The following is a 23,471-nucleotide window of genomic DNA, read 5'->3' on the forward strand; positions in this document are numbered from 1 at the left end:
TCAAACACATATCTCCCATTTCCCTGTAGTGGAGTGCCCAAACTATCAGGCTACAGAATAGGCTGGGTGGGGAAACTCTACACTCCTTCTATTGAAGATGGGCCACTAGGGTACAGGAGTCCTTGGGCCAGAACGAGAACAAGAAAAATTCTGTAGTCCAATAGTTAGGGTATGCCTCTAGGTGGAGGAAGACCTGGATTCTAGTCTTTGCCACTAGATTATTTCTATTTTTAATCAATGCCTGTCTAACGTAAAGTGCATAAAGAGGCCTGGACTACAGGGACCAAAACAATTTCAGATTTAGGAGGCAGCCTGTCCAGAGTGCTATCGTGCTAGAGGGCACCGCTGCTAGGTATGGTAAGCTTTTCATGAAGGTATGGCCTCAGATCCCCCCTGTACTTGAGGAAAGAGTCAGGCAACCAGGACTGGCATACCCAACAGCAGGCTTGCTAAGTAGGACCACAAAGCCAGCCAATAGAAAATGCTAAAGAACATGGTGGGTCTGAAATACTCTCTGCTGGACTTGGGCATCTCCTTGAACCCGTGAGTTAGGCACCTATGAGATTCACATATTCACAGCCCAGATTCTCCCTTCAGGGGGCTACCTCAGATTCCAAAATCATCCATTTGGGTACAGAAAATTGGCTCACTCTGTTCTTTTAAAAAACAATCAGAGGTGGTAGTGTATAATGGCCTACTGATCAAACCACTCACCCTGGATTCTATATCCTCCTCAGCTTGACAGTCAAATTCGCTGTTCTTGCTTCCCAGGAAAATGCCCTAACCGACAAGTGTTACACCCAGCTGGAGTCCCCTGGCAGGCAGTAAGCCTAGGTATGGTTTCTGTTCCCAGAACTGCTTATGCATGTTTACATTAAAGAATCACAGGACAAAATGTATAAACAGTGTTGGGAACTTGAACTGGCCTAGGACTCAACCTCCCCATCAAAGCACCCTTATCATCACTGGGCAAAACAGTTGTACTCCCTCTTGCTTACTCCCTCACTAGCCCTCAAAATCTTATATGCTTGGCTGCACAGTGGCTCCTTCCACGCCTAGATGTGCCTTTAGCCTGGTGGTTAAGATGCTGTTAAGTTGAGAAAAGCACAGCAGCCAAGCCTCAGTCTTTAGAGGGAAGAACTATAACCATGAGACTTAATAAAAGATGAATGATCCTGTTGCTAACCATGACTTTGAATTAAAGTAGTCATAGGTTGTATGTTTTAAAGTATGAATTAAAGTAGTCATAGGTTGTGTGCCCACCACATCAGACTCAAGATTGCATGGTGACCCTCTGTGCCTCAGTTCACCATTTGTAAAGCAAGGCTAAAATATATATAATTTAGGGTGGAAGTATTAGCAGCAGCCACCATTTTATCTGCTTGCAGTCCTGAAGACTACAGGGTTTCTAGGTGAGGGAGACCTATTGGGGCACCATCTCCTTATGTGGCATAAGATCAAAATGTATTGGAACTTACTCAAGGTAGGAAAGGCGCATATATGTATTTTACTTCACAAAGATGTGAAAATAAATCCTTTATCTTTTATGGTGTGCACATATGTAATGGCAGCGCAATCAGAAGACAGCTTATATGATAACGGTTTAGTTTGAGAACACAAAGTTACTTGTTAATTGTTATACTTTGGGTACCGAATTCACACACAGCACTATTAACTTATGTTTTACTAAGGCTGCAAACAGATGTTGCCCTGGGATAAATAATTTTATCCCAGGACAAAGTGCAATTGTTTGGACAGTCATGACTGTTGTGATGGAACAAATTCTGAAAAGATTCTTGGGATAGAAAATAGAAACAGTTTATCCTGTGACATTGTAAAGTGCATCTGAATGGTTATCCTGGGATTGTGCCATTGAATCAATAGCAGAAAAGTGGCAGTGCATTCAGCTGCTCACCAAACGGTAATTAGAAAGGCAATGTGTGTACATATGAATCCCAGGGTATTTTTGTTCTGGGACAAACACAGGCAAAACTTTTCCAAGGATAAATGCAATGTCTGTTCCTAGGCTAAAAGAGGTAACTGGTTTATGAACTTGATGTATAGTGTGATGATATGGGTGAAAATATTGCCTTAGGAAAATATAGCAAAGGCATCAGTTTATCTGCCTGGAGGAATTTTTCTCTACAGAAGGTGTGAAGAAGAAAGAAAAATATAATGGTCCCATTTTAGAAGATTCCCGAGAATCAAAACCACTATTTTATCTATGATTGTTTCTGTCCAAAAAAAATTGCTAGAAGGGATGTATTACTACATTTGCACTAAAGCAACTGGAGACTAGTTATTTTCTCCATAAAACAGAAAATAGTTTTATGGTCATTTAAACCTCAAAGGCTAAGTGTACCCTGCCTGATACATTTTTAAACAGACAGTCAAAAGAAAAAACAAAACCTGTAATGACCTAGAAGTAAAGTAACACTAGAAAAATGTAGAGTAATCTCTAGACAGAAATCTTCATTTATATTAGGAATATATATATCAGAAATAGAAGGATAAAACTAAACTTTAATTGGAATGTTATTAAAAAAAAGGCTGATCGTCATGACTACAACATCACTACAGCACTACCACAACTTTGTTTTGTGTTAGTGGTCTGACAGCTTCCCATCATAAGAACATTAGCAGTGTCATGCTGGGTCAGACCAATGGTCCATCCAGCCCAGATCCTTTCTCTGAGAGTGTCAAGAGGGGATGCTTTAGAGCAGGGGTGTCAAACTCAACCTGAGCTCTGGGCTGAATCCGGACCATGGAGGCAGTCTGTTATAACTAGATAACCTGTCCATAGATGGTAAACGTCTCAGAGGCTTTCTGAAAATAAGAGGACAAAAAGAGATGAATGGCAGTGTTTTGGTCATATATACCAGAACTTGAATTTTTCCAGACTTAAGGTGTCCAAAAATACTCACTTAACTTTACAAACTATGAATTAATATAATTAACTTCTCAAGGACTACTCATAGTCTGTAAAGATTAAGAACATACACAAGCCTCTACAGATTTAGGGTCCCAATCTTACACTCATTAGAAAAAATAGAAATAAAAAGAAAATATTAATTTTCATAAACAGTAGGCATATGAAAATATGTGTACAAGAGTTACAGAAAGTGCATCTCATATGCTATGGTAAAATTAATTTATTCATTGAATAGCGCAAATAAAAAGATAGGTTTAAAGCCATACCTAACAGTGAAAATAGCCTTGGAGACCTTTGAAAAAGAGAGTTAAGAGAAAACAGATATAATAAAGATGGAGGTTTCCCATACAAACACGTTTGCTTTAGTCACTCAAATATGCAGCAAGTTGAACTAACAAAATTTTACTCTGCCCGTTGCCCTCTACAAGACTCCAGAATAAAATATGGAACCATATTGTTTTGATTTGTTTTGTGAATCATCCAACAGAATTCTACAGCAGGGATTTGCAGTAATTCTCTAATAATCTCTATGGGGTATTCAAAAACAAGCTAAAAGCTACATTTTCTATTATAGTCAACAAGACTTTTCCAGGAGGGTCAGAAATAGTATTTGTTTCAAACTCTTTTGCAGCAACTGACTTCAATAAATTGGCTGCCACAGTGAATATAAATGATACATTTGAATCATTACATTTTTACTGAATACAGTAAAAATGAAAATCACCATGAAAACTGATATCTACATGAAATCCAGATACTACCATACCAAATTACAGATCTTTTTAACAAAGTGAAATACACAGTCTATAAAAAATTATTTTAATGCACTTCTGTGCCTGTGAGAAAGAGTAAGGTTTTATCCAGCAATTAAAATTAGCTTTCAATGGGAAAATCATGAAATATATAACCAGACAATAAAATAATACAAAGATGAAAGAGTCCATCAACCAGGTACAATACTCCTCTGAAGTTTGAGATTCATGGGCATCTTTGAACAATTAGAGCAAATTTGTCTAAGAACATACATATGGGCCTGCATCTTATTTATATTAAGGGTCCTTAACACTGCTTTACAGCAGTCTAAATGAGAATTAGGACCACAGGATTCTCTTAACTACGGAAAATTTAGTTTGGAGATTAAGAAGAACTTTTCTGACTTGGAGAGTCTTCAAGCATTGAATCAGGCATTGGACCTAGAGAAGCTGTGTAATCTCCATCCTTGGAAATTTTCGCGAGTAGGTTAGATGGTCACTTGGCCAGGATGACTTAGTCAGGGACAATTCTACCTTGAGCAGGCAGCTGGATTAGATGATCTCATGAGGTCCCTTCCAGCCCTACTTTCCTGTGATAGTATGTTCCTAATTTTTAAATCATTTTTTTGAAATATAAAAGATAAGCTATGGAAATGACTAAGTCTAACTGTGAAGTGGTTGAAGTGAGCTATTTTTTAGTTATCTGAATACATAACGGCATTGAGGGATATTTTAACAGGAATTTTACTTCTAGGCCTAATACAAGTTTAGGAAAGTTAATTTTAATGTTATATAGAAAAAAATAATTCATCTCTGAACTGAGATATAAGCTTGGAAAGGTTCAGCCCATGAGTTTTTTTACAAGAAGCTTATTGCGCAAAGGCATGAAAAGTCATCTTCTGTGATTTAACTGCAGGATCATGGCTACAATTCCATAATTCATAAATCTAATAAACCAAGAATTAAATCCACTATTCTTTTCTGCAAAAAGATAAGGGTTTTTCATTTGTATCCACAATGCATTTTTTGCATCAAATGCATTGACTTTCACACCTCAAACCTAGAGATACATTGCAATATAATGTGTATGCTAGTGGAAACATTTTGACATAAAATATAGACCATCTGTTAGAGACAGATCAAAGTAAGGAGGATACTTTCATCTCTGAGCAAGATTCTTACATATCTTAAGGAGACTGCAAAATACAGCCTCAATATCACATTTTCTTTTTTAGCAAATCAGAAATGAAAGCCAGTTAAAATATGGCTATGTTTAGTAATCTGTTATTTGTAAAATCCTGAAAGGCAATTCTCTGTAAATATAATAACATTTTGATATATTTTCACATTTGGGCAATTAATTGCATTGTTCATATTGTACATTGATCTCTCTTTGAATATCTCCTAAATTGGTATCAGGGAAATTCATGTATTTAATCACTGACCATTATGCCAGTGCTATGCCCTCTTCATTGCTTCTCTAGTCAAAAACTATAGGAGAGCGAATCAGGACCTTGTTACACATTCCACTGTGAACCTCATAAATATTGATTGGCTTAGTGCTAGCTTGCACTTCAGTTTGAGTGGCACATCTGTGGGGAGTGGCCACACCTAATGGAACAGGAGCTGGGTTGTGTGGCTCAAGGGATAATCCTGTCCTGGAGTAGTGTAATTCTGAGCTGCATATTAGTGCTTTAAGTCACTTAAAGGTATTAATGTTTGGACAATTCAGGGGTTAAGAGCTCCAGGAGCCACCCCAAATTAATGTGTAACAACTCCTTCAGTAGAATAATTGAATGAAATCTTTTCTTGCTTGGTTTATACCATAACTGAAATGCAGGATATTTCTGTAACCTATAAGGATTGTGGAAATATTGATTGGTTGTGGGGTTTTTTTGTTATATGCCTCAAAATTTTGCTGTTGGTATTTTAGGGAAGCTGTACACTGTCAAGGCAATGCCCCCTGCTTTAAATACCTCATTAGCAAGGACAACAGTTCTACATCCAAATATTTGTACATGAGAAAGAAAAATATGGATTTTAAGGGAGCATGATTCAAGATGGGATCACGAGGATATTTTCTTAGTTTAGAAAAATAGGAAAGTCACAGCACGAGCAGCCCCAGGGCCAGCAGGACCCGACTCGGCTCCACACGGTCCCTGCATTCCAGGCCAGGCAGCATGAGCAACCTGGGGACTGCATGGCTCGTGCTGCCTGGCCTGGCCCAGTGCACAGGGACCGCATGGAGCCAAGCTGGGTCCTGCTGCAATAGGAAGGGCCTGGCTAGGCAGCAGGACCCAGCATGGCATGCGGTGACTGCCTCTGCCCCCTGTCCCGCCGTCTCAGGGACATCCCCCACATCCCTCTGCCACCCCTCACCCACCCACACCCATGAACCTCCCCTCCCCCAACTTACCTTGGACAGCACCAGGGGCTGGGGGCAGCAGGAACACCAAAGAGACACTCTGGCCAAAACCACAGTGTCTCTTATGGAGGACTGGCTACAGGCATGGTCTGGAACCATGCCTTGCTCTGCTCTATTGCGGAGTGGTTTTTTTAGACCCCTTTTTTATCCCTGCATTGCAAACTTGCAATATGGGGAACATTTTTTATTCCTGCACATGCCTCTTGTCCCGCCTCAAAAGGGTTTGAGGTGGGGCAAGAGGTGCATGCGCACTCATCTGGACACGCCCATAGGGTGCATCTACACAAAACACTTAATGCCCATTCGGCTAATTCTGCTGCACATTAGCGTGGATAGCAGAAACCATGCTAATGCACTAATATGCAGTAGATTAGTCCAATGAGCATTGTCACACAAAAAGCATTTCTCTGTGCTAATGTGCAGGAGTGCCCATTACTGTGCATTAAGTTAGTACCTGTTATTACAGGTACTATAATTAATGCACCATAATTACGGCACATTAATGAACATGTAGAAGCACCCATAATGTCATTGGTACTACAAAGGCATGCTGAATTCAAGTCAAGTAGAAAGAGCACACAAAGCAGCTCCAGCACATAAAGCAGCTCATGCTACAATTAGTAGTACAAGTTGGAACAAGCCCAACATAGGGGAAGCGATGCAGGAAATCAATGGGATATATTAATTCAGAAGAGTTTGAATGAACCAAGACACCATGACTAAAAAGCACAGTGACAGCATCACTACCTGAGATGGATTTTCTGTGGAAGCAATTGTCATCATTGCAGCAGAAGATGAATGGACAGTCAACCTAAAATCAAACATGACATATGTTAATTTTAAATCTCATGCTGGTGCCCAAGTCAAAACTTTCTGTGATGAGTTTGTGTCTGTCCCAGGCGCAGGGGGTGGAGCGAACACTTACCCGATACAGGTACCCGGACGATGCGGCACGCTTAAAAGACAGACCGGGATCCGACCCGGCGCGGGGAGCTGCGGGACTGGAAGTGCCGGGGCGGATGCCAGCTGCTGGCAAAGGAGCGGAGGGGCGGATGCACACCGCCCAGCGTGGAGCCAGGACGTTCTGGAGCAGCAGTAAGGTGATGCAGGGATGCACAGCAAGGAGGCTGGTATCCGGCGGTGAGTTGGGTGACTGGGGCGTGCAGGAGCCACAGGATCCGGCAGGCGAAGGGTGGAGCAGAACCCTACTGCCTGCCGGGGCGCATGGACTCCAGGTGGTGGCCCCGCTATACAGGAGCAGAGGAGGGGCGCGGGACCCTTCCCCTGGAGAGGCTCCAGGGATAAGAGCAGACCAGGTGGAGGAGACGGGCGGAACTTCATATACGGAGGCCAAAAGTGCCAGGGACACCATTCCTCAACACTTCTGGTGACGTGGGATTGATATTGATTGAAAGAGCAACAAGGACGTTCACCCGGAGGCACGGGCGAGGGTGTAGGGGTGGAGGAGCCCTCAATTAGCTCATGGACCACCAGTCTCAATTTTGGACATCTTTGCACGCACCGCACAAAATTCCAACTGAACCAGGGAAAACATCAAAGTCGTGGCAGATTGAGAGAGAGAAGGGACTGGGTATAAAAAGAATGGACACTTGGACAGAACAGCAAGGCGAGCAATAGGCTCGTTCACAGTGTCCATGGAAAGAACAGAAAAAAATGTCAATATGTATAAAAACAATCTGAAAAATATAGATCTTGTAATAGTACCAGGGGAAGAGTACTCATTTTTTGTTTTAAAATAATTCATATCTTGGTGCTATCAAGAAGATGCACTTGCTGGAAGGTAAAGAAACAAGATTAATTGAGAAAGAGTTTGAGGACATCAAACAATGGATAAGGAAGTTCTTAACAGAGTATGGAATAGAGTGGGAGAAACCCAAGTATTCCATAGCCTATGCCCTGGGAAAAGTCCCCTTCTCCTAGGGAACATACAGGGACTGGATAGGTGCAGTTCTTTGAGAACTATGGAGTAAGTAAAGGAACCAACACGGTGGGTACACTTAATCACTGAAGGAAAAAAAAGGCAAAACTTGTAGCTGTATGCCAATCTAGCCTAAATAGATGTGCTACAATGGAAGACTTTCCACTATCTACCAAGGGATACACTTGGGGGGATATAAGTTAATTCCAGATGTTTTATCTAAGTTGGATAGCAGTACTTACTGATAGATCAGAGGAGATCCACAAGTCCAAGAGGTAATGCAAGAGATTCTCAGAGATCAAGTGAAGTTTTTAGGAGCTCTAATTTGTAACTTATAGATTGGTTATATTTATAGTCATGTTTTACATAAACATGGCTTGTAAAAATTTGATATATATGTCCTTAAGTGGAGAGGGCATCTTTGTTTGCAGGCACAAATATTATTCTAATATTGACAATTGGTTGAAAAATTGTACAGACAAATTCACAACTTATTCAGAATGAGACAATGGAAGTTCTGGCTCTTAGAAACATGAGGGATATTCTTTTTTAAAAAATTCTTGAAATTGTGGTAAGTAAAACAAAATATTTCTCCAACAGAGAACAATTCTCCTTTCCTGCCCCTCCCCCCAAGATTGGTGGATGAAGGCATGAATGTTCATGAAGAGCTCATGGGATTATGTGGTACAGCCTGCGCATCAGTGATTATATTTTTTATCAGTGATTAAAGATCATTATTGCATCTAAATCAGAAGATCCACAACTGTTGTGGAAAATGCTATGAGGTGCTACTAGTGCTAATATGGCAAGGTTAGTATCAAGCCTAGCAACAATACTGCAACACAAGTAAATACAAGTGACACGGATTCATTGTTATGGATATGCTTTGAATTTGGTATATGAGAAAGCTATTAAGAGTAATACTATCCTAAGAGATACTCTTAAATATATGTATCAAATCAGAACATTAATTAAAATAAAGTTTGGAGAGACAACTAATTACACCATTTTACCCGGGGGAATACCTACACATCATACCAACCTGATGTAAATGTCTTGTCTGTTCAGAGTGGAGAAAAAAACCTCTGTAACTTTAAATTTGTTTCAAGTTTTAAAGTTACAGAGGTTTAGTTCCCCTCACATTTTTACAGAAGGAAACAGATGAAAAATCATATCAGATCAACTGATCAACTGATGCTTGCTTTTGAGCAGTGGATCAAAGATTTTTGTTATATCAGTATAACTAATCATCTGTCCATACCCTGAGATAGTAGGGGTCAACCTTTTTGACAGGTATATGACAAATTAGCCTTGCATCCTCCCTGAGTGCTACTCCAATCCCCTTGCTCTGCCCAATTTGCTGTTCTCCGCTCCCTGCTCTGTGTACTATGCCCGAGCTCAGCTTCCTGCCCTGTGGTCCCTGCCTGATCTCCTTTGCTTTCTGCTTCTTGCCCTATATGCTGCTATTCTGCCTGTCCCCTCCCTGGTCCACTGCACGCCACATACAGAGGCTGCCTGTGCCACTTCTGGCACTTGTGTGCCACAGGTTGGCCCCTGCCCCAAGATGCTGTAATTCAGGACATAAAAATGAAATGTTAATTACCTCACACAGCAGGAGTTCCAGGGAGCCCATGTAGCCCCCATGGCATGCAGCCCACACAGTGTGCAGCCTGAGTCAATGATCCATGCCTGTGCCTCTCTGAAGCTGGATAAGCTTGCTCTAAATTCAACAAGTTGTATTGACCTCTAAATTGTTGGCAATTTATGAAATATATGAAACTCCATCTCAGTAATTTAAGTGTTGAAGACTAGGTATTTGTTTTCTTTGCCTGGATTAGCATTTTTATCATTTTGATCCTCCTATTCAGATTGATAGTCTGCACTTTAAACTAGTATAATTTTCTCTGTTGAAAAATGGTTTACTTCATCATCCATGTCACAAATAGCAGGTGAAGAAGCCAATGATTTGTGACCTGTTAAAATATCTGTCGGCATTTTGATCAACGTATCTAATTTATATCAAGTCTATATTATGTTTATTTTTTGGCAATTCTTGCAAATCAATTATAGGCACTATATAAACATTATGATTGGGCATTGCTCAAACTGGCTGGATTTTTGATTAGGTAGAGATGAATCTGATGGTGTCACTTAAATCCTAGTTCCTTCCTTTTCTTCCACAAATATGATTTATTTTAATTTGAAATAAATGATGCCTAGCTCCCCGCAACCCAGTAGATATTTGCTGTTGGGTCTGGAGGGTTGGGGAATCAAGTTCCAGTTTGGAGTGGTTGCATGTCTGCCGCTGCTGTCCCCTAGCCCTGTCCCCTTTCCCCCAGCTCTGGTGCTGTCTTCTGAATGGTAGGGGGGAAAGATGGGAGGGAGCTCGGCCTGGGGTTTGCCTTGCCTGCGCTGGAGAGTAGGATGAGTGGATTGGAGCCCTCCACCTCTGCTCCTGGCATGTGCTGACATCCAACATTAAAGAAGGTGCTCCACTTTGGAACACCTTCATCTGAACCTTCATGTAATGGATGGAGAGCACTTCCAATATTCTATATTTTTAAGTTTTCAGGGATGGGGCCCAATCCTGATCCTAGTAGCATGGGGCTACATAGATCTGATTAGTAGGCCTGTGCGAAGCAGCTAGTATTCGCTTTGGATTCAGATTCGGCTGATTTGTGCGACAAGGCGTGCAGTGACCTTGGGGCTTTGGGGGCTCGTGCAGAGCCCCCCCAGTGAGGATTTGATTTGAGGATTCAAATCACTGTTCTGATTCAATTCAGCTGACTCTGATTTGCACATAAGGCTGCTGCTGAATCTCTGAATCTCCAAATCAGCCAGGCCCATCCCCCACTTGCTCTCCCAGCCTGGCAATGGCTGCCTTGCCCACCCCAGCTCCCAGCACTTTGGAAAAGAAAAGCCCTGACTCAGCCGGTGCTGCCAGGCAATCCCCACTGGGGGGGGCTCTGCATGAGCCCCCAAAGCCCCAAGGCTGCTGCAGAAGTGGTGAGTCCTGGGGCTTTTCTCAGCTTTTTTTTTAAGGGCCAGAGCTGGCACCTGTGCGGAGACTGGGGGAGCACCGGGGCTTTGAATCGATTCAGACCTTTAAATTGGTCCCGATTTGATTCAGATTCAGAGATTCGGCAACCAAATCGGGTCAAATCTCCTCCAAATCAAATTACCACCTGAAGCTTTGCACAGCTCTACTGATTCATGAGCTTGATCGCTAAATCGAACTGAAGTGAAACTGTAGTACCAATGGCTATATATGTCTGGTGAACATTCCTTCTGTAATGATGGTGCCCACAAACACGTTGCATCTGTGATACTAGCATTGCTGTTAATGATTAGAGCTCCTGGTAATTTCAAATGGCACCAGAGTGGTCAATGTCAAATTAAATATTGCTGCATAGCTCTTCTTTCAGAAGTCTATGAATACCTTTCAGTGTACTAGAAGGAGAGCCAAAAAAGGGAAGTTTTGTACTGCAGAAATCAGGAATGCAACTGAAGGAGATAAAATGTAAAGACAGATCTTTAACAGTTGATTTGGGTTCCTGCCATTTCCTGAGCTTACCTAGACTATTCAGTCTGAAAAGTTTATCAATTTGAAAAGTTCATCAGTAATATTTGCATGCATGTTGATGGGCTCTTAGAAAGTAAAATGAGATTTCTTCCTCTAAGTCATTTGTCTGTGATATCAAAGATTCTGCTTCAATCCCATTATGGCCTGACCCCTAATGAATGAAGGGAAGAAATCTTGATCAGCCACCTAGTGCCTCCTGGAATATGCATAAGTGTGCGGTGTTATTTATTTTTCAGTAAAAAAAAACTTACTAGCAGGGTCCTAAAGAGAGATGAACAGGGCCGCTGCGTTGGTCCCTTGGGTTTTCCTGTATCTTCTAATGCTGTCAACTTCAGTGACTTCAACGGAATCTAAAATTTATGTAGTAGCTTGCCTTGTAGAAAGGGGCAGCATTTTACAGCCACAAAAAGGACTATATGAAATACTTCACCCACAATTTGTGATGAAGAAAAAAAGCTGTTTAACAACCCCATGCAAATTGGATAGCACATAAAGAAGAATGTGTTCTGTTAAAACTCATTGGGAATTTAGGTTGAGTAGGAAGAAATTGGACTAGGACCTCACTACTAAGCCCTCTGCCTTTTCAGCATCTCTTAATAGCTAGACCTGGTGAGAATCTCATTTTATGCCTCATCAAAAGATAGCACTCCAAGCGGAACAGCGCCCCTAATACTATACAATGGCATTTGCTCAATACTGACTCAGACAGATGAATGCCATCTAATGGATCAGCAGCAGCATTTCCTGCAGTACCTGAGGAGATGTTTCATCCAAATATTGATTAGGCTAAACTCTGTTTTAGTTTTTGAGATCTGACAAATCACAGCCTAAGATGCTATTTCTTCAGGAAGAGCCTTTGCAGAGTTTTGGAAAAGGAATTTAAATAGTGAACTATCAGGATATGCATCATATAGATGTGTGTGATTCTTTCATCATTCTGTCTGATGTGACTATGAAGGCTATAAATGGAATTGAACTATGGTGTCATGCAAGGACAGAAAGCAGAGTAAATTTGCACCTTACACTAAATGCCAGGGGACATTATCATCTTAATAATAGATCAACGCACTAACAAATAAATCAAGACACTAACAAAACTACATTTTATACATTGAGTTCGCTTCTGCAAATAACTGCTGCAGGAGGTCATGAAGCCAAATCTTGTAGCTGGATAATTTTGACCCATAATAAAGCAAGGTCTACATTTAGCAAAGGATAATCACAGCTTATTACTCAGGACATCAACTGAATGCTGCAGGCATAAAGAAAAGTATAATCTTCACTTCTACGTATATGTTATTTCAAGGAATGGAGTGATTCGGTATTAAAATTGGTTACTGGACCTAGGGGGGAAAAAAAGAAGGGAAGTTCACATACAGCACTGGTGCCCACCCTATTGATGCTGCAGGCCCAATGAGTGACATGGGCTGGATTGGGCCCCCCACCACTTGCACTCAGCCTTAGACCACTGAATTGGGGTCCTGTGCTGCCTCTGCTTAGCTCTGTAGTGAAGGATCAGGCCCCTGCACCACCTCCAGCTGGCCTGCGTGCCTAGATTGGGGGCCAGGCTGCATCTGCATGCTAGCCAGACCCCGTGGGCTCCTCGAGGGTCCAGAAATTTGGTGCAGACCTACAGGGTGACTCAAGGGCCCAGAAATTTGGCACAGGGTTCTGGCAATTGCTGCCGCTGCTCTCCTGCCCCCAAGTTTTTGGACCTGTGGGGACCCCTGCAAACCCGGCAGCTCCACTTCACAGCTTCCAGCAGGCCTGTTGGCCGGGGGTTGCACAGCCCTGATGTAGGCTTGAGAAACCATCCATGCCTGCTCTCACTACACCCTTTTGAAATGCCTCAAACGTTTTTGGGATAAATGAATTTTTATTTCTACCTGGAAGACATTTTACAATCCTTGCATTCTCCTGCACCCAAGGAAAGGTGTGTGAGCCCCTAAGTTTGCAAATAAAGAACATTTATTTTTTTTACTACTGTCTAGTTGCTCTAAGAGGCGACCACGCTGACTGCTCACACCCCCCTAGGCACCCTGCAGATGGGCGGCCAAGAACCTGTCTCTGCCCTCCCGCTTTTCCCCGAGACGACCGCTCCCAGGGACGCCGCATGCAAGGGACCCAAGGCCCTCCTCCTCGGGGTCACGGGAACTGACCCCGGCCCGCCCGCGAGGGGCGTCTTAACCCAACCCTGGCCTGGCCCCGCCCCCAGCCTCGCTGCCGCGCTGGCCCCGCTCCCGCGCCGTTTCCGCTGATAACGGTAGACCCGGGCGGCACAGGCGCAGTGTGTGGCTTTTTGTGTTCCTTGGCCCCAGAAGAAGATGGCGGCTGCGCTCCTGGGGGGCAGGCGGCGGCAGGAGGCAGTGACGAGGCGTGGGAGGCAGGTACCGGCGGGGCGGGGACGCTAGTTAGGTGAGTGGAGTCCCGGGGCTGCGGGCGGGGTGGGGTGCGGTGCGCGCCTGGGGGACGCAGGGTACAGCCCGATCCCTTCGCATCCCGCAGGGTTGTAGCCTCCCCCCCGCCGCCCGCCATCAGAAAGCGAAACCAACGCGAAGCAAAAGCGAAAGCGCCTCGCTTCGTCTTGTGGTGCCGAACGGACGCCGAGCAGCCGGCCCGGGGCAGGGCCTGGGGCGCCCCCCGGGGGTCTGGCTGCGTGGGAGCGGCCGGGGGCTTAGGGGAGGAAGGGAGCTAGCCCCTGCTGGACCGCGGGCCCCGGAGAAGGGGGCACCCGAAGAGAGAGATGATGCTTGGCTCTGCCTCTGGCACAAGTCCTCTGCCTCAGTGCAGTGCTCGGGGTGGCCTGACTTCACTTGAAAACTAGTTACCCCTCTCTCCTGCCCCCTCCCCCCCCTTCTCCTTACCCTGCGGAGGCTTGTAACCACCTTGCAGGCCTTGGGGCACCCAGCAGAGATCTTACAACACCCCTTTCCGTGAAGTAACTTTTCTTCCTAGTTTCAGAATAATTGACTTTGGTTCTAGCCCTAAGTATTCACTCTATTTATTCTTTTTTCACTACACTTACAACTGTCTGAAGTTGGGAGAGTTGCTTCATGTCTGTCAAACTTTTCATCTGAAGCCAATTTCTTCTATGGTAATAGGAGCCACAGTCCTGCAAAGAATTAGGCAAGCTGTTGATTCCAATGCAAGCACTTCTGTGAGTGAGTCACTCCCTGCTCATATGTTAAATCTTCTGTAAGATTTGGGCTCTGTGTATCTGCAATTTAACTGTTATGTGTAGCCCTTGCAATGGATTGTAAAGGTTCAGAAATAATTGATCTGAAGTGAACTAGTTACCCAATCTGTATTTCTGAATGTGGATTCTATTTTCTAGAATGAAATGTGGCTTACACTTGTGCATATATTAAAAGAGAATACTTCCATGTGGTTTAGGTTCAGGAAGATCCTCATAACAGATAAGTCACACAGATCTGATTCCCTAATTCTCCCTGCTATGTACCTTTACCAGAAGTCATGGTACTTCTCAAACAGAGAAGTGGCCAAGTGCTGCCTCTGGGAATGAGGGTGGGGGGTAAGGGGTAGGAAATGAATAACCTCTTTCTGAGCTACAAGATCTGCTCTTCTGGAAGTTGGAAGTGCCAGTTATGGTGGGAGTTAGAAATTACTTATGTTAACTAACATAAGTTTACAGCTTTCCTAAATAAGAGGTTTTGTAAGGACAGCTGCTGAAATGCCTCTTTGTGCCTACATTCATTTGGAACATGGGATGTTTATCATTATCACAGATCTCACAATTATATTTTATCTGTGCATTTGGTGTACATCAGGGTCTTGCTCTGACAAAATCTCTATTGTTCTGCTCAGTCATGTAGGGGTGCACCAATAGAGGTTTTTGCAGCCAATACTGATAGCCGGTTTTTAAGGAGGCATATTGGCCAATACCGATCCAACTTCCAATACCAGCCTGGCAGCTTGGAGAGCTGCCTTCAGCCGGTACGTCCATGGGGAGAGGGAGCTGGAGCAGGGGCTGCCTGGGTGGGGTAGGGTGGGTGCAGGTGGAGCAGTGGCTTGTCTGGGATGGGGGGAGCCATTGGTCTGGGAGCTGCTGGTCCGGTGGCTTGTCTGGCACTTGCCTGCTTGTCCAGCAGCTCTCGCTGCTGCTCCTGCTGGTGGGGGGTGTTCCTGGATCTGCATGAGGCAAGGTTGCACCAGGCTCTTCCTGGAGGGGAGGGGCTGTGCTGGGGAAGAACTACAGCAAATTTCTGGCTGCAGCCCCACCCTGCTGGAAAGAGCTTGGTGTAGCCCTGGCCCCAGCCTGCCCAGTGCAGATCTGGGGGCACATGCATCTCCACCCATGCCCTGCCTGTACATCCCAGGTGAGCTGCCACTCCATCCTGTGCCTGCCCTGGCTAGGCAGCTCCTGCCCCAGCCCTGCATCTCCCTCCCCATGGGGGGCCTTGATCTGTGCCCCCCACCCGCACCACGCTGGACTTACCAGCTACACAAAGCTCTCCACACTGCTGGCCTGTGGTCCTCGCTACCTGCGTTGCACACATGCACAGGCCGCTTATTGGAAATTGGCCATATCAGGCCAATATTACACTTTCTTTATCTGTGCTGATCTGATGATATTGGACTGATGTATCAGTGCACCTCTACAGTCAGGTTTTTTCCAGATTTTATTTTATTATTTTTGACTTTTTTCTTGGAGATGGATTTTTGCATCATCAAATCAACTTTCTACAGAAATGTAAATTTGACAGGGATGGAATTTCCAGTAGTCATCTTCTTGTGTTGACACCACACTTGACCATTTTGTTACAGATGCTTGTGCTTATTTACTGTACTTTGCAAGATCATTCATTGTACATGTGACTTCAAGCAGTGGCCATTGCAGCAGGTGTTGCAGAGTCTGAGATGCTCTCTCACAGTCATACATGGATTTCTAGCTAAACGGAGAGAGAGAACATGTTATGGTGTGTTCTCCCACCTCTTCTCCCCCTTGTCGTGTTTCCCCCCCCCCCTCCCAGCGGCATTTGTTTGGGATATGGAGATGCAAATTCAGGTGCCTAGTCTGAACCTGACAGAGCAAGGATTTGATCCTTTGTCTCAATACCACATATGAGTGGCATAAACACTAGTCTGCCAAGTATTCTAACATAATTGGGCATATGCTTATTTTCTTCCATTTAAAAATAAATAAATAAAATAAAAGCTCTTGGGCTTGTTGATCCAGTGCAAAATTTTAAAAAATCCTTTTAAACTCGTACTTTGATAAGACAGGAAATCCTTTTAGTTCCAGTTCAAGACTTAGGGCTTGCCTTCACCGTGGTGTTAGCACAAGCTGTAAACTTGAGTTTTCTTCCAAATTGGGCTACCAGCTACAAATTAATCTTTTATTTTGAAATATATGGTACTCTTGAACTCATGTGGACTTGGTTGAAGCTTAAGTGCTGTAGGGAAGTTAGCCCCACTGCACTACTAAAGTTTAAAGCAGTGTGATGAGTTGCTAATTTGGTCATTCTGTGTTGCAGTAAACTGTGTTGCATAGCTCAAGTGTTCTTTTGCTGCATAGTTCCTTGAACTAGACTGGCTTGAAGGAATCCAGCTAAAGCAACTGTTGCTCTAGTGATCAGTAATTGCTCTGGGCCTGAGGTGCTGAAAAGAGATCTTCCTTAAGTGTTCATGTTCCAACTGTAGTTCAAAGGCAGAAGCACAAATACTGTTCATCTCTCTGTGAAACTTCTGGTGCCTGGGAAGCTAAATCACTTAAAGATACTGTTCCTAAAAACACATCTTCCTTGTATAGCCAAAATTTTAAATGGTTTATATAAAATTTAATATGGACTGGTACGTGACCTTTACAGATACTTTTATAACTAGCTAACTAAATATGCTAGCAATATTCATGTCAGTTCTGGGGTCTTCTCCACAGCGTCCTGCACTTGGTTGTCTCTAAAATGTGAGTGCTACTATCAGGTAGATCATTTGTTCTGGCAATGTTATGATTTGTGAGTTGGTTGTTTCAAACTTTATGAGGTCATTGCCTAGCTGAGGTTTTTTGTGTTGTTTTTTTTTTTTCTGGCAAAATGTCATGCTTCCTGCCCTCTGTTTCTGTTTTACAAGAAGGTATTGCCTTGTTTCCCTTGGGAAACGTTGATCTGTGATGGAAGCCTCCATTTAGACTACAGACCAATCTTCTGTGACACCATTGTGTTTATGATTAGAGATTTCTGTCTTGTATGTATGCCCTTTGCATCATGTTTAAAGAGCTGTTGCCACTTCATGAGTACTAAGTATGATAAGCAAACAAAAACAAAAAAGATTTGAAGTCCTCAGTTTTTCTGACCTTAGCTTTTAATTGCTGCGGGAATTCTAGTTCAGTGTCCTTGGTTTGTTTTTGTTTGTTTGTTTGTTTTTTCTATAGATGTTTTATTTAAAAACAAACAGATCTGTAACTGGTACTGTTCTGTAATCTTATTATGTGACACTTAACACCAACCAGTTGGTTTGGAGATTTTGTGGTAATATATGTAAACTAAACTTCACTGCATACTGCTTAAACTCCTTTCCACTAAAACCTACAGCTAACTATCGGATATGACCATGCCTAGGAAAAACAGGTTTGAGATGCATCATTGTCTAGTTTTCCTAGAAGGTACTACAGCTGTCTTGGAAGTGAAAATTAATAGCCCATAGCGCTTACCATTATTCCCTCTAAGGAGCAGTGGTCCATGAGCATGCCACCTTGGTCCGGTGTGGGACATTTACCAAAGACTGGGGCCGGGGCCAGGGGCTCCCTGACTCTGAGGAAGTGCTCTGCTCCTCTGCATCAGGGCTGGGGCGTGGAGCACTTCGCTGGAGCTGGCGGAGCCCACCCCACCCCACCGTCCCAGCCTCTATCCCTGCCTTGCCTCACATCCGGGGAGGAGCCGCTGCCTGTTGCTTAGCCAGTGGAGCCTCAGCGGGGCAGGCAGCGGCTCCTCTCCAAGGTGAGGCGAGGCAAGGCAAGGCTGGAGGCTGAGGTGGGGGGCTGGTGTAGGCTCCACTGCCTCCAGGGAAGTGCTCTGCTTCCCAGCCCTGATATGGGGGAGTGGAGCACTTCCCTTGAACTGGCAGAGCCCGTACCAGGCTCCCGCCCCAGCCTCTCTTGGTACATAGCCTTGAAAAAGCTGTGTACGGCCACACTTTTAGTTGTGTGTAGCCACACGCACGCACCTTGGAGGGAACCTTGGTGCTTACATAACTTTTTTTTTTAACTTCCAGTCAATGTAAATAAATCTGCCTACGTCTCTCCATGTTTGGGAGACCCATGTTTGCTGTGCTATAAACGTGGACTCTTGCCTATACCAAGATATACAACAACAAGTCTTGATAGCTTCCCAGTGTCATATACTATCCTTAAATTAACATCTTTAGCCCTCCTCTTAGGTTTTTCAGTGTTAACAGTATGCTTGAAGGTTGTTTTAGCAGTTTCTGTAACATGGCAGAATCATCCTAGAGTCTTTATGAGAGTTTGTCTCTGAATTAACACTGTTTGAGTATAGGGGGACATGCCTTCCTGTGGGTTCCAATTCTGAACTGCTCCATTAGCAATAACAGTTCACACTGAGTACAGACTATTAAATCAGATGCACACAGCCAGACTGAAAAAGGATGTGGGCACCTAAGTTCAAGAGTCCACAAAATGCTGTTGAGATGTTTAGGTCCCTAAGTAATTTTACTGATTAAAACTTAAGCACTCAAAGTTCTGCTGCTACCCATGCCTAAAGCTGGTGCCATCTTGAGTTGAATTGAGTGTTTAGGTACCTGTCTCATGCATAAGATTTCTGGGATTCACAAACTGGGTATGCCTGGGGCCCAAGTCCCTGTAATCCAGTAAGTGTCCTGAGAGTACACCTGACATGTCCTGACAGCATCGGACGTTATGAATCCCAATTCTAGGTGCCTTTCTCTCCACCTTTGTGGTATAGCAAAATTAGGTGCCTAGCTTGGGCTTGTGAATTCTTCTTATAGAACTGAACTTCTGGGCACTCCTATGCCTCTGAGTCTGGCCTGTGTTGTCTTGCTCTGGACTCTGTCCTGCTGTGTTTCTATTGATTTTTCTAGAGAGTCTGCAGCCAGTAGGTATCTCCTAGACTAGTATGATTTGCAAATGAAATATTGTTCCTGTTTAATAAAATTACAAGGGCCCTTTCTAGCAATGATGTTAGCCTGTTTCTGTTTGGTTTTAGTTAAAATTAGCCTTCCATTTTATGAAGACTTGCAACTTTATTTAGATCTAGGTGCTCTTTTTAAGCATATTGATAGTTGTTGCTAGTGCATGTGATGACTAAGCTGCTAATCTCCAGTTTTCCCTGCTGCTGTAAAAGGATGGTGTCAGTAGTCTCCTCTAGAGATCCAGTATATAAGCATAGAATTAAGTTGTTCACAGACTACTTCAAGACTTGGGCCTTTTCAACTCTTTAGTGAAATTTTGCATCCTGTGACCACTGGACATCTTTCTGGAATCTCCGTTAGTGAGGCAAGACATGCATTTCTGTACGTAGCTCTCTATTCCCAGAGAGCACTGCATCCCTCTGTCTGTTAGACCAGAAGAGAAGAAATACAGAATTAGAGAAAGGGAAGACAGTCCCCTTTATTAAATATCTTAATTTGGAGAGGGAAGCAAGGGGTTCTATATAAGCTGAGGCTTCAGTCCCTTTCTGCAATAACAGTGGAGTGTACCCACAGCAGTGAACTTACTCAGCCCTGGTTTTAGTCTCTTCTGTATAGCCGAAGAAACTGAGATCTTTCAGCTCATTTCTATACTCTAAGAACATCCCTGTCCCTTGGAAGATGTTTTTAACCTTTTCCATACCACTGGGTATTCTTGCCTCTCTAATGCATACACTTTCTCAGTGTTTTATATTAACCATTAACTGGCTTCTCTTCCTCTGTTGCTGTAACAGATTTTTCTTTTTTCTTTGCCCATAAATCTAGTTCATTATTTTGTTATAATGAGGATGAGTTCACCACTGTAAGCCCTGCAATTTACTTATTTTTCTACTCTACTTATGGCATTACTTTTAATGTCAGCAGCACTTTCTGTCAACATATAAGCTTCTGTACCAATGTCCAATTAAAATTAATAACAAGTGTTTCATTTTACTTTCAGGTTGATGTCTTCTGCTGCAGTGGAAAAAAGTCATCTGCGCTAATGATGCTACCACCATCCTTTGTCTGCAGTGCATGCCCTCCGGCCCTTGCAAAGCTTTGTAATTCTTTGCATTTCTTGCATCTTTTGCCATATGGGCATTGTCCTCCTTTTCAGAGTATGTGCAGCTCTTTGTGTTTTTGCTTTCTGGATTCTGGCTTGAATCTCAGCATGTCTTTTGCTACTGGTCTCCTTAATGGTATTTTTGGATTCTCAATTATGCCTATAATGTTGGAGCACTGTCTATTCCCCCATTCTTAACTTTGGCTTGGCAAATTCTAATTTTCTTGTCTAATATTGATCTGAGTCTGCCAGCAGTCTCTCGCTCTCTCTGAGAACTTTTATGCTGGGTTCCAGTCACAATCTGCTCCCTTGTCAGGGACTCTTTAGTGCCTCAGCTGCATTTATGGTGATAAAATCAGTCACACATGCTTAGTTTCACTTTTATATTTTCTGCTTAAAAACATCTCGTTTTTAATTTTTATATGGAGTTTATTAACTGCATCTTTCTATTGCAGTGTGAGTTCAGACTCTTCTGCCTGAGTTGACTATAAACTGTTAAAGCTAGTTAATCAGAATGTGGTGGTGGTGGTGTTGTCAGATAAGGCACCTTATGGTTGTCTGTCTTTTTCACTGGCACCATTGCTTACAGATACAGACAAGTGCCTTGTAAAGTCCTTCCATATGCCCATGGTGTTTCAGCTGTGGAACTTCTACTCATGTTTTAATCTTTTGCTCCTTGTTCCATGTGAGTTTGAATAACAGACTGAAGATGCTGGGTGGGTGGGTCTTTGTTCTTGTTAGGATGTCATTTCAATTGCTGCTGCTTAAAGTATGTATTGTCTCTTCTCTGACTTGTTTGGGAAGCTAACCCACATAAAGGTACAATTCCCAGTACTAGAGTTGCAGTGGAAACAAACCCTCTAGTATCCCATGGTTAAACTTTACATTAGACAACAGTGCTTACCTGTATTAAGCAAAGGTATTGTTCAGCTTTACTATTTTAAATGTCTGCTGCCTGCTGTGAACATGTGTGTGTTGGATTATTTTTCTCCATCTGCTATTTTTGCAACTTTCCAAGTTGTATCTCTCTGTATTTCCTGTCTAGACTTCAGCTTTCTCTTCATCTCTTGCATTTTTTCCTCTCTAGTGTTTGCAGTAGTCCTAGTCTATATTTAACTAACCTGCTCTTAATATCATCTTCCAGATTTGTTTTGTGAGAAGCTAGCTCTTGGGTTCATTTTAACAAATCCTTGTTGCAACCTACCGATGCTGCTCCTATTCCCCATGTACTGTTGATGATGGCTCTTTTGTTTACAGTTGTTTTGTAAACTGCACAACATCACTTGTCTTAGTGTAACAAAAAGAATATAGCATGTGCGTTTATTCTGCAGTTGAATGCTAGAAATTAAAGATGACTAAAGAAAGAATAGAAATGTGGTTACAATACACTTTTTGGCAACCCAGTTTCTAGGTTAGAGGCCAAAATTTAGAAGTGAAATTTGGAATCTAGTTTTTGGTATAGGCTAGAAGCCTTTCAGGAATGTTGGTGGCTATTTTCAGAGTTCCAATCCATGCTTCACAAAAGGATGCAGTATTAATTTTGTGCAGTTCTATGGTGCAAATTGAGTACATGAAGGCTTAATTCTTGTGCCCTCTGTACACAACTGGACCATGTCTGTGTGAAACTTGTCTCTGTTTGCATTGGTATGTAAGACTCCCAAGCCAGATATGCAAACTTATCGCTTACATTCTTCAGCTACATCAATTTCCGTGAAACTACCCAAGTACTTCAAGTCAGGCATATGCTTACAAGTACATCTATTAAATGAAAATCTGTGGTTGCATCGCAGGTTCTGGTTGCTAGTGCCTAAAGTGGTGAAAATTCAGAGATGAGCAAAGTTTTTCAAATGAAGTTCCTCTGTTAAGTGTCTTTTTACAATAAAGCTGTGTACGTTGTTAAAACTTAAATGTTCATGAAATCTTGTGCCAATCTTTCAACTTTATTTTATGTATAAAATATAGAAATAACTATCAACATCTTGTTGGTCTGAACTAATGTTTCAGATAAAATTTTGAAAATGAAAAAATGCATTCTCTTTGAATGCTTTGGGGGGGGAAACTAATATAAAAATACAACTTTCTAATCACTTTCTAAAATAGTTGAGCCCATCCTTTTGTAACAGTCTTGCAAAGTACAAGACTATTACAAGGGTCAGTAGCCTGCAGTCATTGAATCTAGCCTGCAGACTTGGGGGTTTTGGTGGCTGGGGACTTCAGCTGTAGGAACTCTCCCCATGTGTGTTACCCTGTGGGGAAGTGCTAGCTGCAGCTCAGTCCTATGTCACATTCAGCTGCTTCTGACCTGATCCTAGTTGCACTCTGCTCTAAAACCAAAAACTATTGCTGACCTCTGCTATAGTATGATTTAGGACTATGATAAGTAAACTTCAGTCTGGTTTACACAGGGCAATACTAGTTCCTCTTGCTATATGCAGTGGATGCGTTCCTGAAAAACTTGCATAACTCAAATTTGCATAAAGGGAACCCACTTCACAAGGTATCAAATAGGGATACATTCCAAGACCCTGACTGCATTAGCACCAGGTAAGTCTGCTGGAGCCGGGGTAGTTCTAGGCTCTTCCTGGCAGGGGGCTGGGCCATGCTGCACTTGGGGCAGGCA

General features: G+C 43.0%; 1 protein-coding gene and 1 long non-coding RNA gene across 3 annotated transcripts in view; one reads left to right on the forward strand and one right to left on the reverse strand.

Annotated features, from left to right (window-relative positions):
* Window positions 1–1,899: 1,899 nt before the first annotated feature.
* LOC109306528 lies at window positions 1,900–22,959 on the reverse strand. The gene is made up of 3 exons (XR_002100026.1): window positions 22,208–22,959; window positions 2,880–2,884; window positions 1,900–1,910 (listed from the first exon to the last, which is right to left on the reverse strand). It is a non-coding gene; the product is annotated as an uncharacterized LOC109306528 (long non-coding RNA).
* FNDC3A (fibronectin type III domain containing 3A) overlaps window positions 13,983–23,471 on the forward strand; it is a 222,177-nt gene continuing 212,688 nt past the window's right edge. Inside the window, exons 1-2 of one of the 2 annotated variants that reach the window (XM_019529944.1) lie at window positions 13,983–14,018; window positions 20,750–20,906. The gene's annotated coding sequence lies outside the window, so the exon portion shown is untranslated. Of the gene's footprint in view, window positions 14,019–19,383; window positions 20,907–23,471 lie in introns of those variants that run through there. The other variant, XM_019529943.1, reaches the window with a different exon arrangement.

This window comes from Crocodylus porosus, unplaced genomic scaffold (assembly GCF_001723895.1).
Source record: "Crocodylus porosus isolate Cpor-Errol unplaced genomic scaffold, CroPor_comp1, whole genome shotgun sequence".
In the NCBI taxonomy this organism is placed as follows: Eukaryota; Metazoa; Chordata; order Crocodylia; family Crocodylidae; genus Crocodylus; species Crocodylus porosus.